General features: G+C 34.9%; 1 pseudogene; it reads right to left on the bottom strand.

The window, feature by feature from the left end:
- LOC141282392 (uncharacterized) overlaps positions 1 to 18739 on the bottom strand; it is a 110668-nt pseudogene that overhangs the window by 66865 nt on the left and 25064 nt on the right.

Below are 18739 nucleotides of genomic sequence, written 5' to 3'. Positions count from 1 at the left end.
ATGAAGTAATACTTATCACAATTTTAAAATAAAAAATAAACCTGAATTAATACATCATAAAGTATACTTAAAAACTGCCTCCCTTTTTTGTTCTTAGCATTTTTGTTTTCCTTGTTTTTAGTTAATGACAAGCTGCTTTGGAATGATGTACAATTCTGAGAAGTGCTATATAAATAAATATGAATTGAATAACCTTAGACTACACTGTTTTGTGACATTGAGACCTACTGGTGCAAAGATATAAAATATAGTTAAAACATGATGTTAATGTTGGTTGTTCTACAGCAGGGATGGGCAACTTTGGTCTAGGAGTGCCGGTGTCCTGCAGAGTTTAGCTCTAAGGTGTCTCCGCACACCTGCCTAAAAGTTTCTAGTATGTCTAGTAAGACCTTAATTGGTTGCTTCAGGTGTATTTAATTATGGTTGAAGCTAAACTCTGCAGGACACCGGAACTCCAGGACTGAAGCTGCCCATCCCTGTTCTACAGTGTTTATTCAAAATTAATAATAACAAAGAAATTGTGAATAAAAGAATGCAAAATCACCAATCATCTGATTCAAATTCAATTTACTTTCTATACAACAATATAATGTATTATTTTCAATGAACTGTGTAAATGTATGAATTAAATTTTATTATTGTGTCATGCATATAATAACGCTCAGCCCTCATGGGCTTACAAGACAACAACATTAATATACAGATATTTAAAAAAATTATGTACGACATAAATACACAAAATAAACAGATCTAAGTCAATAAAGACCGGCAATAGAAACACAAAAAAAGATAATAATAATTATATGTATTCCAACATATATTTAATCAAGCATCCCTGTATTCTCAATTATTGGTCCAGCGCAAATCACAATTAAATATAATTAAACAGGCTAGCATGTCTTCTTTTCCAGGCCTTTAAAACAAAAATTGCAAACCTAAATACGTCATTATAGTTAAACAGACATAGTAATTTTAAATCATCATCATACCAAAATATTTCAGAAATTTGATCTTTGGCTTCTAGATAAATGAGATGTGACATATAATTCTGAGCTAAAGTTCTGTTTGAATTGCATATATGTTCTTAATTTTGGATTTAACATTACATTTTCCAACCATTTTTCTTCACATTTCAGAAACAGCTTGTGTTTAAGCAAATTGACATTACACCTTAAATTAGTTCTATAAATATACACCATCTACCTCCTCAAAAATAGAATAGATCTCGTTTATCCAAGGGGACCCACAAGCTTTACTTCACCTAAAAACTTTCTTATTTATTCTATCCTCTTCTATTTTAATTAGACGGTTCCACAATTGTAGCATTTCACATTTTCTCTGTATGGCTCCGGGTAACCAGCCCATGTCTCCTTGAATTGCTAAGATCGGTGCAAATTTGTGGACTCCCAAAAAACATCTCATCCTCACATTACAAATTCACATTTAGAATGTCATAATTTAATACTATATATTTAATACAACATAAATAGATATGTTGATGGCTCATATTACATTGAACATAAGCTGAGCATTAAATTAGAGTTTTCTAATGGACTTGGTTGATTAGCAAAACCATACCAATGGAATATGGCACCAAATGCTGTCAATTAAGGTTTGTTTCTGAAAAGCATACAATAATGTGGTAAATCACATTAAAGGCAATGTATATCTACATTGAAATACTATGTGTCATAAAATGTATGTTGCATAAGATTTTAAGTTCAAGTTCATGTTTTATTGTCAATTCTGCCATATGCGCAGCACAGGGAATTGAAATTGCGTTACTCTTAAAGCCTAGGTGTATACTGATGACTTTAAACACTACATGTTAAACATTATATTAAACACTAAACAGACAATTTAGTGCATTGGGAAACAGAGGAGAGCATAGAGCTGGGAGATAGTTCAGCTTCCTTACAGCTTGATGTATGAAGCTGTCTTTCAGTCTGCTAGTCCTGGCCTGGAGACTCTGCAGTCCCTTCCCTGATGGCAGCAGACTGAAGAATCTGTGTGTCAGTGGGTCTGACCATCTGCAATGCAGAGGGTTTGTGGGTGAGATGGGTACTATAAATGTCTTGAAGCAAGGAGAAAGCAACACCAAATTTTTGTAGCTGCTCTCAATACGCAGAGAAGGGTCTAATGGCAAAGTTGTATTTCAGGCAGCATATCACACTGCGATGCAGCTGGTCAGGATGCTCTCGATGGTGCCTCTGTAGAAGCTTCACATGATGGGGTTCGGGGCTGTGGCTTTCCTTCGAAGGAAGTAAAGTGTGTTGTCAATCCAGGATAGGTAATCTGTGATATGCACACCAAGGAACTTTGTGCTGCTATTCTCTGTACCGAACTGTTGATAGTCAGTAGACCATGCTGAGTGTGCAATGTCCTGAAGTCAACAACAATCTTGTTTTGTTCACATTCATAGAGAGATTGTTGCCTCTGCACCACCCGGCCAGGCAGTTCATGTCGGTCCTGTAGTTTGTCTCATCTTTTTTGCTAATAAAGCCCACCATAGTTGTGTCTGCAAATTGAAGGAAAAGGTTAGAGCTGTGTGATGGTTTGCAGTTGTGGGTCAGCAGAGTGAACAAGAGGTGGCTGAGCAAACATCCTTGAGGAGCTCCTGTGTTAAGCTCTATTGTGCTGGATATGTTACTGGTGACCCATACTGCCTGAGGACTCTCAGTCAGGAAGACCAACAGCAATTTACATAGCAAAATGTTAAGCCCCAGCTGAACCAGTGTGTGTTTAAGTGAAACTAAGTCTATGAAAAGCATTTTAACATATGAGTCTTTTTTGTCCAGATGTGTAAAGGCTGAGTGAGAGGCAGTGGCTATGGCGTCATCAGTCTAGCAGCTGGACTGATTTGCAAACTGGAAGGGATCCAGAGAGGGGAGGTCATACTTTCAAAGCACTTCATGAACATAAAAGTAAGTGCAACCAGACTTCAGTCATTGGAGCAGTAGTGAGACGACTTATTCAGGACTGGAAGGATGTCTTTAAAGCATGTTGGGATGACAGCTTGGCTTAGTGAGATGCTAAAAATATCTGGAAAGACATCAGTAAGTTCCACTGCATACCGTGGGTCGAATTTAAAAAGTTACAGTTAAAAGTAAACAACAACTATGCTGGTTATTGTTTATATAGTCCTTGAAAGAGGTGATAAATAATTTTTGGAACGGCTGTCCTTTGAAAAAATTATGTGATTTCTATTCAATAAGGATGCATGTAGTTATAGCTGTGTATCATCTTCCTCTTTTGATGTCCTCACAGCAGAAAAAATTTCTACAGGGTAAACAACAAACATTTTCTATAATTATTTTTAATCTTAGGCTATTTTAATGTTAATAAATAGAAAAAATAAACATACATCAAAAGTCTATTCAGTATCATGATGTTTTAAGTAGTTAAGTGTCCTGTTGCTGTTATAGCTGTGTGCTGATGTACATCAGAGGATAAATGATTCCTTGTAGTACTATCGGTTCTACAACATAAACAAATTATTAATTAATATGCCATAATAAATATTAATGTGTTAATAAAAAGCTAGCGTAAAACATCATTCATAAAAATTATTATACTTACTTAAATGTCATTGAAGATGATTTTTCCATCTGCAACTTTAACCAGTTTGTACTGTAGTCTTGTTATCTGGCAGGTTAAATAAATATAACTGATCTTTTAATTGAACGATGGATAGGAACTTCAGTTGGAATTTATGCATATAAAGAAGCTTTTTGAGCAATGGTTCATAAGTTAAGTTCTCCGTAAGGTCCTGATTGCTTGTACATTCAGAAAGGTTTCTGTTGGTCAATATAAAACAAACATTACAGGAAAGGAAGGCTTGTTGCTTTAGGCAGATGTAGAAGCTTTTTGCACAGATGTTCAGAAGCTCAGTTGTCCATATGGTCCAGATTGTCTGTCCATTAAATAAGGTTCCTTTTGGTGAATATAAAATGAACGTTACAGGACAGAAAGCTCAGTCCTTTTAATGTACATAGAGAAACTTTTTGAGCAATGGTTCATAACCTAAGTTCTCCATAAGGTCCAGATTGTCTTTCCATTAATGAAGGTTCCTGCTGTTAATTATAAAATGAACATTATAGGATAGGAGGGTCAGTTGTTTTAAACAGACTGAGAAGGTTTTTGAACAGAGTTCTCCATAAGGCCCAGACTATATGTGCATTGAATAAGGCTCCTGCTGGTGAATATAAAATGGACATTACAAGATAGCAAGCTCAATTGTTGTAATGTACATGGAGAAGCTTTTTCAGCAATTGTTCATAAGCTAAATTCTCCATAAGGTTACAGGAAGGTTACAGAACAGGAAGGTTTGTTGCTTTAGGGAGATGTAGAAGTTTTAGAAGCTGAGTTGTCCATAACTTCCAAATATGTACATTGATGAAGGTTCCTGCTGTTGAAAATAAAATTAACATTATAGTATTGGGAGGTCAGTTGTTTTAAGCAGATTGAGAAGCTTTTGAGCAGAAGTTCAGAATGTGAGTTCTCCAGAAGGTCCAGATCTTCTGTCCAGTCAGAAAGGTTTCTCAATAAAAGGTCAATAAAAATGAAGATTACATGACAGATAGGTTTGTTGCTTTAGGCAGATAGAAGCCTTTTGAACAGAGGTTCAGAATCAATTTTTTCCATACGGTCCAGATTGTCTGTGCATTGAATAAGATTCTGCTGGTTAATATAAAAATGAACATTGCAGGACATGAAGCTCTGTTGTTTTAATATAAATGGAGAAGCTTTTTCAGCAAAAGTTCATAAGATTAATTATCCATATGGTCCAGATTATTTGTCCATTGAAAAGGGTTCCTGCTAGACAATATAAAATAAACATTACATAAGCTAAGTTGTCCATAATGTCCAAATTGTTTATGCTTTTTTACATTAAATAAAATCATTTCTGCAGTGCTTCATGAAAATGTAAACATTATACAGAATAAAATATAGAGGTGTAAGTAGATCTACACAGCTATAAAGTGCTTGGCACAATTAACTGCACAATAACCATTTAAACATAAAAAGCCCTGACAATTACTGTGACGTGGTTTTCCATTATATTATACAAACATCTTGATTCAAGTGTAATATATGTGGACTAATTTTAAATAACAGAAAACTATATAAAAAAGAATACAAAGAGGAGAACTGGGTTGACTGGCATACAATTTAAAATTGTTTAAATGGTTAAAATATTTATTGTAAATAAACTTTGTTTTTCTCATCCTTGCGTTAATAGAACACCCATTTCAAACACACCCACACATCACCCATGTAAATAAATGAGTTATTGCATTTATAATTTATAAACAATGCAGATTATGTCATAACTGTGGAATAAGATGTGAAAGCAGTTCATGGTAAAAATAACTCAAACAAAAATAAAAGGGAAATACAGTATGAGGACACATAATAACATTAAAAAATTGTGAATTAATAAATAAGTAAGCACTTCACTATAGTACTTAAAGTATATTGCAGCAACAACATGATTTACACTGTAAAAAAATTCCGTAGAAATTACAACGTTATTGCAGCTGGGTTGCCGGTAATTTACCGTAGATTTACATTTATGTAATTTACTGGCAAGAATTTGTTCAAAGTTCAATCAATTTTAAATATTAACAAGTATTTATCTTTACAGAATAAAATTATACAATAACAGCCTCATGCAAAGCATTCTGGGAACCAGAAGTCATCATCAACCTTTTTCTGTTTTTTGCTTCAGATTTTGTTTCCCAGAATGTTTTGCTTGATGCTGTTTTTTTAGTTTTACTCTGTAAAGACAAAGACTTGTAAATGTTAAATGTTCATTTAACTTTGAACAAAATGTTGCCAGTTAAAAACATACATTTAAATCTACGGTATATTACCGGCAACCCAGCTGCAATTTATACGGAATTTTTTTACAGTGTAGGGGTTGGTTGACAGAGTTTTAAAAGTTGTTTTCAGTTACAAACAGTTTTGTTGATCTGTTAACTCATTCACCACCGTTGACGAGTTATCAAACAAAACTTATTTAATCAGATCTTTTATCAATTGCAAAAGTACTAGGGCTGTCAAAAGATTAATCGTGATTAATCACATCTAAAATAAAAGTTTGTGTTTACATAACATATGTGTGTGTAGTGTGTATAATTAATATTTATATATAAAAGCACACACAGTCATGTATATATTTAAGAAAAATTGGTTATATTTATATATAAAATATTTATATTTCTATATAATATAAATTATATAAATGTTTATACAGTATATAAATGCAAATATTTCTTAAATATACACATGAATGTGTGTGTATTTATATATACATAATAATTATACACATTACACACACATATGTTATGTAAACACAAACTTTTATTATAGATGTGATTAATCACGATTAATCTTTTGACAGCCCTAAAAAGTACACATGTAATTTATAGGCTTCAATGTCCTTGTAACTGTTTTTATGTGGGACAGACTAAACGTAGACTGCAAGATAGACTATGGGATCACAAAAATGCAATTCGCACAAAAAACAAAGATTACCCCATGGCAGTACACTATGCATCTACACATGACTCTAATCCTTCTACCTTAAGAATTATTGGTTTGGAAATTGTGACTGGATCTATCAGAAAGGGAGATCGATTACAAAGACTTCTACAAAGGGAAGCCTTCTGGATTTTTCAGCTAAAATCTACTATTTTTCCTGGTTTGAATGAAGAATTGGATCTAACTTCATATTTGTAAAATGTATATAATTATGATGTGTCATTATTGACTATACTTTGTAATGGTCTATGACATTATTGGTCCCCCTGTAATGGTATTTTTGGTTTCTCCCATTCCTACTGAGCAATTGATTACATGTTCACCTGTGACTAATTTTGTACCTGACACACTCTGAGGAAGGCTTGATGGCCGAAATGCATCAGTGTGCAGTGTTTTAGTCATCATTTTTAATGTTTTTCAAGTAAGCCATGTTTTGAATAAAGGCTTTTTATATATTTTTGAACTGGAAGTAGTGCCTTGAATTCTGATTGATCAATTATGAGTTAATATTTAACTAATAAATATGCCTTTCTGGACGAATTTCAAAGTGAAAGTGTAATACCGCTTTTATCCACTAGATAGAAATTCGGCGCCAAACCGAATTTATCAAAAACGGAAGTTAAAAAGATTTAATGATTTATTTTAACTGCCTTTATGTTTGATAGTCATTCTGAGTCTGATCTCTAACATAAATTCCTTTAAAAAAAAACGCAATTTTTTAAGCTTTTTGCTCAAAATGTTGTATTTTTGAAGAGAAATATCCATATTTCAGTGGTTAAATTAAGTGGAAAAAGTAAATATATAATGAAACATTTTTTTCCCCATTTTGTTTGTTTGTGTGTTTGTTTGTTTGTTTATTGTTTGTTTGAAAGCAGAAGGTGTGTTCTTTATTTGGATATAATTTGTATGTTTATATATGTATAGAAGATAACTTTTCCTGCAAGGAATTTTGTGAAACTTTTGTTAAAATCACAAAAATGCAGGTGGGCAACTTTTCTCAAAAAGGCAGGCGGTGAATGAGTTAAGTAGGTTCATTTTTAAGTAATGTTTTTAAGACATAATTATTTTAATCTATGTTAATACATTGTAGAAGTTTAGATAAGTATAAGTTAACATTGTTATCAGTCTTATTAACCTATAAGAAAAAATTCATCCCTTTATCAACCAACCAGTGCCAGCCAACCCAGTCTCCCCTCACCCTCCCCTCCCCAGGGAGCCGCCAATAGTTTGTGTCCTCCCTGACCCCCCATTTAATAGGAGGCGGAACATTTCTACAAACCACTTCAACAAGTTTTGCCTAATGAAAACTATAGTTATTTGCACAAATCAATAGTCCTACCTCTATATGTTCAGATGAACATGCATAATATATCTCTATGGTTAGTTGAATATTGTAAATGTTGACTGTCCTCATGTTGTTGTCACATTTAGTCACCCCATGTTTATATATATATATATATATTTATATTGGATATTTATATATAATTAGCATATAAAACTGATTTGTTTTAACAGTAGCTATATGATTTAGGCCTATAGAAATGTACAGTACTTAAATTGACATGTGGGACAACCAGGTGGCCTATAAACTATCTATTTATTTTTAGACTAATGTAACAAGTATTGCCTGATGAAAACTGTAGTACGTTTGTACAATTTCAAGAGTAACACACTCCATATCTTTTGTATACACATGATCAATTAGTGTACCTTTTTCTGTGGTTGAATTGTGTACCTGTTGAGTGTATCCATGTTGTTCCATTACTTTTACAATTGTGCAAGAAGTAAAGATGTCCTCATTAAAGTCTCCCATTATTATTTTTGTCCTGTATGCTTCTCCATCTCATTAATAACATGTAAAAGGTGCTGGCGAAACAAATCACTTTTATATGAATTAGGCCTATACAAAAGTGCAGCAGTCAAATTGACACATGGAACCACAAATTACAAATACTCTAAGTTAGAACACTCAGGTACAAAGATATTACATTTAATGTTCTCAGAAAAATAAACTCCAACTCCACCTCCTCTCTGATGTTTTAATTCAGTAAAAAGTGCAGTGCTGTCATCATAACAGTTAGCTCTTGGGTTGCTTTTGAACACAAATCCTGGTATCTGTGGTTCTTGGTCATTAACATTTAGCCATGTTTCTGTTAAACAAATACAATCAGCATTCATCAAAACTGTATGTGACAGGACATCCTGAAAGTGTGCTTTTAGACTTTGTACATTAACCAGTGCTGTTCTGAATGTACCAAGAGATTTACAGAAAGTATACTTTTCCAAAGTGAATTTTGGCATATCTTTTAAAGCCATCTCAATTTTGTAATTACAGAATATGACAGAATCTTTAAAGTCCTCAATTATTAGTCCGTTAAGAGATCTTACACGACTCAATGCAACATATGCCTGTCCTGCTGTAAAGATTTTATTAAGTGATACAACAGCTTTATCTACTGTGAGTCCTTGCACTTTGTGAACTGTACATGCCCACGCCAATCTGAGTGGAAACTGCCTTCTTATGCCACCAGCATTTGTGACTTGGTCTTCCTGTACCTCAATTACAGTAGAATTTTGAGAAAACGTCTAACATGTTCTATGTCTTTGAATTTTTCCAACTATTGGATTATCAAACTCCACATGAATAGCTGATGGGAAATCATCATTGTCTTCACCTTTTTTCTGACTTTCACTAATGTGGACAACTGTACCAAAAGCTCCATTGACAAGACCGTCAGCAACATCAATATTTTTCTTTAACATGACCCTTGCTCCAACACCCAAGGAAACGCATTTAGACAAACATGAGTTGAAAACTTTAGTGTGGTATCCAACTTTACGTTCCATTCTTCCAGTTTTTGAATTTCTGATATAATCTTGAGCATTAATACTGATAGCTTCCGGACAACATTCGTTTAGTCTTTCAATGTTGTATTTGTCAACCTCAGCATTTGTAGCAAATATGTGAAGATCATTACATTTCTCCCCTGTTTCACATTTTTTCAACATATCAGTGTCAGTAGATGTAAGACAATCTCCTTTTTTACGTATTCTCAGACGTTTTAACATCTCAGCAAAAGTTGCATCTTGTTGTCTAACAACTTTAGTTAACTGAGCAAGTTCAAAGTTGTTTTCCCATAGGTTTACTCCTTTTGTGTCAGAATAAAGAGCAGTACCATTTACAGGCGGTAACTGATAGAAATCACCCACAGCAACAATGCTTACTTTTCCAAATAGAGAGTAATCAGCAGTTTGTTTTATTTGTCGCAGCCTACCGTGACTGTATGACAACAGACGATGGTCAACCATAGAGACTTCATCAATAATCAAAATGTGTAAATTACCAATTTTGGCACGTAAAGAATTTATTTTGTCATCACTCAGTGGCTGATATGGCAATCTTACATTTGCACCAATTGAAAATGTGTTATGAATAGTTGAAGCACCAACATTAAAGGCTGCTACTCCTGTCTAAGCTGTTAAAAGCACTGTAACATCTTCAGGATTTTCAGACAGCTGAGATAACAGCCTGCAAGATTCATAGTATATTGCCTTAATTAAATGACTTTTTCCTGTTACTGTTCCACCAGTAATAAACAATCTAAAAGGTTTGGGGTTCTGTCCAAGCACTTTCTGTAGACACCACTTGCGGACTTTATAAAATATAGCTAATTGGTCCTCATTTAATGATCGCAGTAAATGTAATGCTTCATCTCTAGGCATTGTGGTGTGGTTTGTTTCTACAGTACAAATAGTTTAAGGGTTTCCTGTAAGATCTGGAATCACTTCTCGAGTGTCATCTTCATCAGGTAATACTTTATTCTTCATTATTTCAATACATTCATGACGTTGTCTTTCGGTTTCAGGACATATTCCAGCCCAAGCATCATCTAAATCTATATCCTGCTCCAAAAGCTGTTTAGCTTTTTCTCTTTTGTCAATTTCTTTTTCAAACAATTCTCTGTTGCCATCAACAATTGATTTAACTTTATGCAGTGTACAACCAATTTTTATGAAACCACTGCTGTAAAAGTCCTCATAAGTCTCATAGTGTCTAGGCTTTAATTGACAGTCATCATAATGTGGTAGAAAAAGCTGCACTAATGAATGATAATATTTTTCTGGATCATTTGTTGATGAAAATCTTGGATACCTCACAACTGCAGGTTCAGTTCGTGTTCTTCGTTTCACATAGCCACAATTATTTTTAAGTTTAATAACTTCACTTTCTGCTGGTTTCTTTTGTGAAGACACCTCTGACTTTGTCAAAACTCTGTACTCTGAACAAAAAGATTTATCAGTGGTTCTTTCTGTGGTCTGTTCTTGTACCTGTCAACAACACTTGTCATCCAAAAACTGCTTTCATCATCAGACTGGTCGTTCTCCACTTTATTTTGTAGCACATGTAAAGGCAAACTCATCTTTACTGGATTTATTCCTATTGGAATAAATTGTATTTTACGTGAACATTCCTTTAAATGCATGCCTGTCAGTCTGTACGCGGCTTCTTACGCGGAAAGCTCCCTATTGTGCAAATACAAACTTCCCAATTGTTTTAAAGATGCTTTAGCTTCAAGATTTCCATTTATAGCCTCATTTTGTGCACGTTGAAGTAACAATCCCATTTCTTGCTCAGCTTTTGTGATGTAACTTAATATATAAACCACTACAGAAAAAGCGTCTGTGACATACTGAATATCCATATTCCCTTGCCAAGCACGCAGTAAATCTCTATTGAACTGGTTTACCCAAACATCTTTTGGATTTCTTTTCAGGACAATACTTTTCTTTGTAGAACATTTGTTGTATGCTTTCTCAAACACAGCCTGATCAATACCCAAAAATGAAAAAAATGCATCAACTGAATCAAAATTAACATCAGAGTTTAATGCAGTTTTGACTTTTTTTTATAATTGCACTTGCTGTCTCATCTTCATCATTACCTTTAAACTCATTTGCATTAGATGCTCTTGTGATAAAGGTACGGCTAGATGGAGGTCTTGGGAAATTAAAACGACATACTGTATTTTTCTTGCGACATGTTTTTGAATGTCTTGTACTGTGCTTCTGCACACTGTTTACTGTTTCAAAGAGTTCAATGTCTTGCTCTGCAGGTGTCTCACAGGTGATATATGTGTCAATGAAATCAGCAACCAGAGGATCATTAGCTTCATCATCATCATTAAGCTTTGGAGCATTTTCTACCCAAAACAGACAGTGAACATGAGGAGAACCACATTGTTGGAATTCAACACGATAAAAATAATCTTTTATTTTACCAATAGGTTCAGCTGGAGACATAATGACATCTGTGATCAAACATCCTCGCTGCAGTGACAGGATTTCGTCTTAAAAATCCACATTTTTCAGACCAATCAAGCTTATCAACATTTATTTGTTTACCCTCTTGTTAAATAATGGCGTTCATCATTTCAGGCCATCTCAGATCTGCAGAACTAAAAGATGCAAAGAAAGTCGGTATGCCAAGTTGTCTAATCAGTGCAAAGAGATCTTTCTGTGTAGACATCCAATAGGGAGGCGTCCCTCTGACTGGTCTCAAAAACTTATATCCTTCATCATAATTTAGTATTTTTTGCAAGTTATCAGACTTTGTCAGCATATCTGGTGTTACCTTTGATAAGCCATCTTTCTCACAACCTTTGCGTAATGCAATTGAGACATTGGATACAATCTGATCAACTTCTGATATATACTGTGCATAAAAAATTAAATCTGTGTTCTGTGCAAAACGTCCATCCGCATTTAATATTCGTGCATTAAGGTATCGTGTCAATGTGATTTTTTGTGGTCTTTCATCATGAAACGTGGGTCCACCAATAGGATACAGAACAGGAAAGCACTTTGCCTCATTTGTTTCATCTGATAACAACCTAACAGGACTGTTACCTTCAGCTGGTGCTATATTTAGTACATCATGAAAATGTTGATCAATTACTTCTGAACCAATATCAACAGGCTGTAGTGATGTGTCTGACAAAAGACCACTTTGCCCTTTAATGTAAGTTAATTCTTCTTGATTCTCAGACTCTTTGTCTTCGTCACTTTCATTAGACACATTATTGTCATTCATTTCATCATTAGCATTAGTCTGTATATCATCTGGTTCACTCAATGAGTTGACCCACTGCTCATTAAACTCCACATCATTGTACCACTTATTGTTTTTTACCAAATACCATAAAGCATTTCTCACATGATCAGTGTGGACATATTTATATTCATAATGGCCTTTGTAAGTTAATTTTCGTTTCAGTTTAATCTTTATCATATGGTAATCACATTCATTTCGTGGAAGAATGTTGGTAATCTTTGTAGTATTTACCGGAACACAGACAACAGGCCCATGAACACCTCACTGTTGACCCCGAGGGAGACAAAGACGACGTAAGAAAGGAATATTGAGTGCTATTAGATGTTGTTCCAATGAATTTAAACATTTTAATTATTTTGGAATTTCCACCAAATGCATATTGTTGGCAACACTCTCTTCTGGTAGTTTTCCTCTAAGGATTTTCCGATGGCCTGTATAACATATCCATAAATTAAAGGCTAAATTACCAGATAAATTACAACTATGTTCACATTCAGTGTCACATACAGATGTGGCCTTTAAAAACGCGCGTTTTCTCCCGCGGCATTCGCCAAATCGTCTCGCGGAGTCACGCAGAATTCTGCAAGTGTTTTCGGGGGGGCTACTTTCCCTTTTCCCTTAATGTGTTTCGCTTCACAGAAAATCCACCAGGTGTCGCATAAAAAAACTACATTTTTATATGCGTTGTCATTGCGGTTGTTTCCAGAAGTTAATAAGGGCATTGCTGAATATTTAACATTTCTGTTAAAACAGCAAAGTGACGTCAACCCCTTCTTGCCAGCATAACAGCGCATACATATATTAAGATGACTGTACGTGCAATGGGCATTTATACTAAGTGCAACAAAGAATTTAGTGTGAGCCTAATACACTTAACTCTATTTACAATGAATATCTTAATTATTTGTGTTGTCGAATTTTGACACAGTTTCATTGTTTGTTCATAATATTAATAATTATGTCAGTTTTTCTAAAAGTAATAATATTTTAAAGAGATTCATGTGGTATAAAAATACATGTTTTAAAGTTAAAAATGTTGTAAAAATATATAAGTATTATTGTTCTTAATATATTAAGAACAATAATATGACACATGTTTATTGCACTAAATTGCTTTACATGGAAAGAGGAATTCTTCTCAACCACCACCAATAAAGTTAAAAAAATATTCTTTAAAAACGGCGTTTAAACCCACGCAGAGCGAACAAGAAAACATGGGCCTATGCTTACATACTGTACAGTGGGCATATGATATCTTTATTTAGTTTTACATATTTAAAACTTTAATAATACCTTTCTTGCGCATATAGGCAGTCAGTGTTATGATTTTTTTTAATCCTTTCAGCCGTTATTCATAACAGTAAAAATATTCATTAAAACATATATACAAATTAAAACATTTATATGTATGTTTTAAAGTTAAAAATGTTGTAAAAAATATATTAGTATTCTTTTATATTAAGAATAACAATATGATACATTTATATTGCGCTAAAATGCAATATACATTATTCTGCAATTTAATTATTCTCAACCACCACCAATAAAGTTTAAACATTATTCTTTAGAAAAAAAACGGCGTTTAAACCCGTGTTGCGTGGAGCGAACAAGAAAACATATGCTTACATGCTCATTCGGCATATGATATCTTTTTTATTTAGTTTTACAGTTTTAAAAGTGGCAAAAAGTTCTTAAAATCTAATGAATACTGGTTTTGTAAAATGTATATAACTGCAGATGCGTGCGTGGGATCCGGGCAGGTATTCTTTTCCTCCAGACCTTGACGCATGGTCGCGGGAAAGCGAGAAATATATATATTTTTAAGTAAAAATATTTTGCACAATTGATATATTACTTATGAATATTTTAGGAAATTATTTTTGACACACGTAGGTTATTACGTGTATTTTGGATTTTAATTTCATTACTGTCTGTGCCTATCCGTGGCCTCATCCGAGCGCACTTTCTTTGTCTTGCGTCTTTTGAAGACATTGGTACGCAGCACCATGACCCAGAAAAAACTCACACACCTTTCTCTGATGCATGCCCACACAGAAATACTGAACTCCCTGGACATTCGTCCCCTAGCTCATGAGAGACTTTGGAATCTCTATTATACAACTGGCGCAATGCGCGACGCGAGTTTTTTTCTGCGCGAGTAAAGAGCGCATTGATAATATGCGTATTAACGGAATGACAACACGGGTTTGTTTATTACATACATGGATGCGCAGCAGCACAAAAACGCTTTTTAATATGAAAAATTAAAGGATTAAAATGTAACAGATTATTATTGAGTCTCTTGGACATAAATGATGACCAATTATGAGACGTTAGAAGGCTTAAACAGCTGCTTCATCTGTAGCTAAGTAAATAAATGCTTTGCTTTAAACAAATGCATCTACTTTTAAATGTTTTTTTTTTTTTAAATGCTACCCAACGGATTTATTGTATATAGTGACTCTGCACCTGTAGATATGGTGAGATGAGAAAACATTTTAAGTAATGCTTTAAAAAAAAAACATTTCGCTGTCCAAGTGCTGAAATGGCTCTCCACACGTTTGTAAATTCTTTATCTTTTGTTTGTAACAAATAAAGTATTTTTACAGTACAAACCTTATATAAAGCCTATTCTAAAAATGTAATTATACACCATGTATTTCTTTATAAAAGTATACAATATCAGAACTAAACCCATCATTATTTTTGTTCAAATTATGAAATATTTATAAGTTTAAAAAAGACAGTAATAGTACTATTTAGTAAAAAAAAGATCTATATAAAAATATACTAGGTATGTTAATGTGAGAATCTTTTACATCTGTTAATCGACGTGTGATTCTAACTTAAAAACGAAAGTAAAATATGTTCGTCCGCATGGACATTGAAAATTGTGAAGTTTAATTAATATTATATGTTGTTATAATATTATATGTTGTATTTAAATTGTAACGAAAGTAATTCCCCCTGGGATAAGTATTTTTGCTTCTGATTAATAGCGCATATTCATCTGAGAACTGATGATGTCTGTGTGTTTCAGACCCTGGCTGTGTGCCCTGAAGTGTATATGACAATAAAGTAGTAAATCTCAATGTATTTATTTTTAAAATATATTTTAAATAGGCCTATAGGCTCCTAGGTTTTTTGGTTAAAAAAAATTCACAGCACCCACTGTTCAAAATGACTTCCAGCGGCCCTGCCTTGACGCTTTGTGTGTTCGACTTTAAATGGTGCAGCGCTGACTGGTTGGCGTATGACATCAGAGTACCGCGAGAGCAAAGGTAAAGTCGGACCATTTGTAACATTTCGACTTGCTCTCGCGGTACTTTGATGTCTTCGTTGCCGAACTGTCTGCGCAGCGCCACATAGAAACGCCCTTTGACTCTTTAAGGCAAAGTACCAGTAACATGAGAAGTGGTGGCACGCAAAAGAAAGTGAAGTCACGCAGTACGCTAAAATATAAAGCGTCTGTACTGCGAGCACTGGTATAGTTATTTACATCTTGTGTTGCTCTTTCACCATTGTGCACCCGCGCACTCGCTCTGTAGTTTGTAGCTCGCGCTCCGACTTCGATAAACAATGCCCGTTTCTCAATACCAAGTAGGGGAGAGTGGGGCAAAGGGAGCCAGTGGGTAGGTTGTAGTGATGGTCAACCCGGATCTTTTTAAGGATTCGGGTTATTCTGAGTCACTCACTAATATGATCCGGGTTGTGCGAGTCACTCGAGTCACTTGGTCAAAATCTCCCAATTCCAATCGCTAAGTCATACTAATGCCAACCAAGCAACTCGGATCACGCGTGCAGCTACGAGTTTATGACTCCTCTGCTCACAAAAAAGGGCTTATGTGACCTGAGGAACTCGTAAAAAACATGCATGCCCGTGGTAACATTATCAATAACATAATTGTAAAAGTTTGGTGTGTTTAGTTTCATTTCATAACGACAAATATATCAACACCACATTTAGAAGATGTCAGGCTTGGTTGACTTGGACGTGAGAGGAACGTGTCCTGTTTCAGATTGACTTAAAAGATCCACGATAGGCTTCGGTTAATCTTGTGAGTGAGTCCCAGACAGAGCCGCTCGCCCGCTCCTGCACGGGTCCTGTGAGTGAACCACTCACGTCACTCTGAGTGACTCAGTCAACAAGAGGACCCGTGTACGTCCGTCGGTGGCGGATCTTTCCAGCAGCACTGCTGCAGCAGTCCTCGTATTTTAAAATGTTAAACATTTGCAGCTTCTACCCAAAACATTGTGCCAGTCAAATATTTCAACAGATTAGCCTACATGAGTCAGTGGGTTAACAACACGAGCAAGGCTTGTTTCTCCTAGCCCAGGATTCAAGCTCCATGAGTTGAGTCACTCTCTGTGTGAATCCCCGAGCCGCCGACCAACTCATTGTCGCGCGCACGCATCCCTTTGTACTCGGACTCGGCGCTGCAAGAAATAATGATCCGGAATAGCAGCTTTTGGTTCACTCGGTACCCCCAGTCGACATTTGGTGATGTAAATTAACTCGTTGTTGCAAGTTATAGAACCTATGGCAGCTTATGTAGAGTTATTTGTTGTAATTCTGTTGTAAACATTTGAAGAGCTTTGTGTTTGATACAATTTCTCATTTTTAATGCAAAATCTGAGAGGACTCAACTGACTCGGGTTAATGGTCACTAAGGACTCATGGTTCTCGAGTCATTTTAGGGATCGGGTTAAATGATCCGAGTTTCGGGTGACTCGCTCATCACTAGTAGGTTGACCCACCCCCTTTATCTAGGCAACCATACAGATTTGTAGCCGTGTGACCACAAATACAGGTAGCAACCATAATTTATATTTGGCTATGTTAAAGAGAAGGATAAATTAAATAGTTATGATTAAAGTATGATTTTTTTAACAAAAAAAAAGTTTTTATCCTATCAAAGTAAAATTTATACATACCAGGTATAAAGGCTGTTATGTTAAAGTAGATTTATCCAGGTCTAAATATTCATACCATAAATATTGGTGATAGGCTAATGTATAAAACCATGTGAATGATTTAGCTAAAGATTAGCCTGAATTACTAAGCTAGGCAGTTTCCCAGAACGGTGGCTGTGGGGCAAAGTGAACCAGATGGGGTAAACTGAACCAGGGATTCAACCCCACCATAAGGCACTGTAACCATTGAATACGTTTCATTAAAAAAACAATTCTGTGTAGTTTCGCACAACTGATTTGTTCATTTTTAAAAATTTTAGAAAACATATCATGCTAAGACATTACAATATTAATTAATTTTTATGCATTTGGCGTTTTGCAGGTCCACACTGAAAAAACAAACATAACACTCAGAAACGTCCATTGACAATCTCCAAACAATAAGTTGTTCCTCAAAATCTGTATTTTCATCTGATACAGACTCAAACATGAGTGGATGACATCAGAGTACCGCGAGAGCGATTTAAAACCAACCTCCTCCGCTTTATTTCTCGCGGTACTCTGATGTCATCTGCTTGTCGGTTCTTGTGGCGCTGCGTAAAGTTGACCACACCTAAAAAATGTACTGATAAACTCGATAGAAATGCTCTGTATACCAGCACCTCCTTTATTAATTTGTATAGCAGGAAAAGTTCTATTTTACTTCTCAGCGTGATAAATAGCTTACAAGGTTTGGTGTGTGAGCGTGTGAACTGACAGAAATGCGTGTGTCTCATGGTGAATGCGTGGGACTTGAGAGCCTAGGTTATATCAACATATGTCAAATTAAGTTACCTGATATCCTTAATTTTATAAGGTATAAACATTCATTTAAAATAACATACAGCGTATGTATTAGGCCTATTTGCTTAAATTGCATTTTAACAAAGAAACTGCAAGGGTTGGAATTAAAACCCAACACGCTGGTGAAAACTGGATAAACCGGTTTTCTTTGATGAGGTGATCGATTAGCATAGGGGGTTGGCAAAGAATTGGCAGACCTAGGGGTGGGTGGTTTTTAATTTCTTGACTCTGTGTCACTGGTAGCTGCTAAAACAAGCAGCTAAACCATGTACAATTAATTACATTTTGGAATTAACTTCCTTCATGTCTTTTTATTTATACACT

This window comes from Paramisgurnus dabryanus, chromosome 7 (genome assembly GCF_030506205.2).
Source record: "Paramisgurnus dabryanus chromosome 7, PD_genome_1.1, whole genome shotgun sequence".
NCBI lineage: Eukaryota > Metazoa > Chordata > Actinopteri > Cypriniformes > Cobitidae > Paramisgurnus > Paramisgurnus dabryanus.
This window is presented reverse-complemented; position numbering and strand designations above follow the sequence as displayed.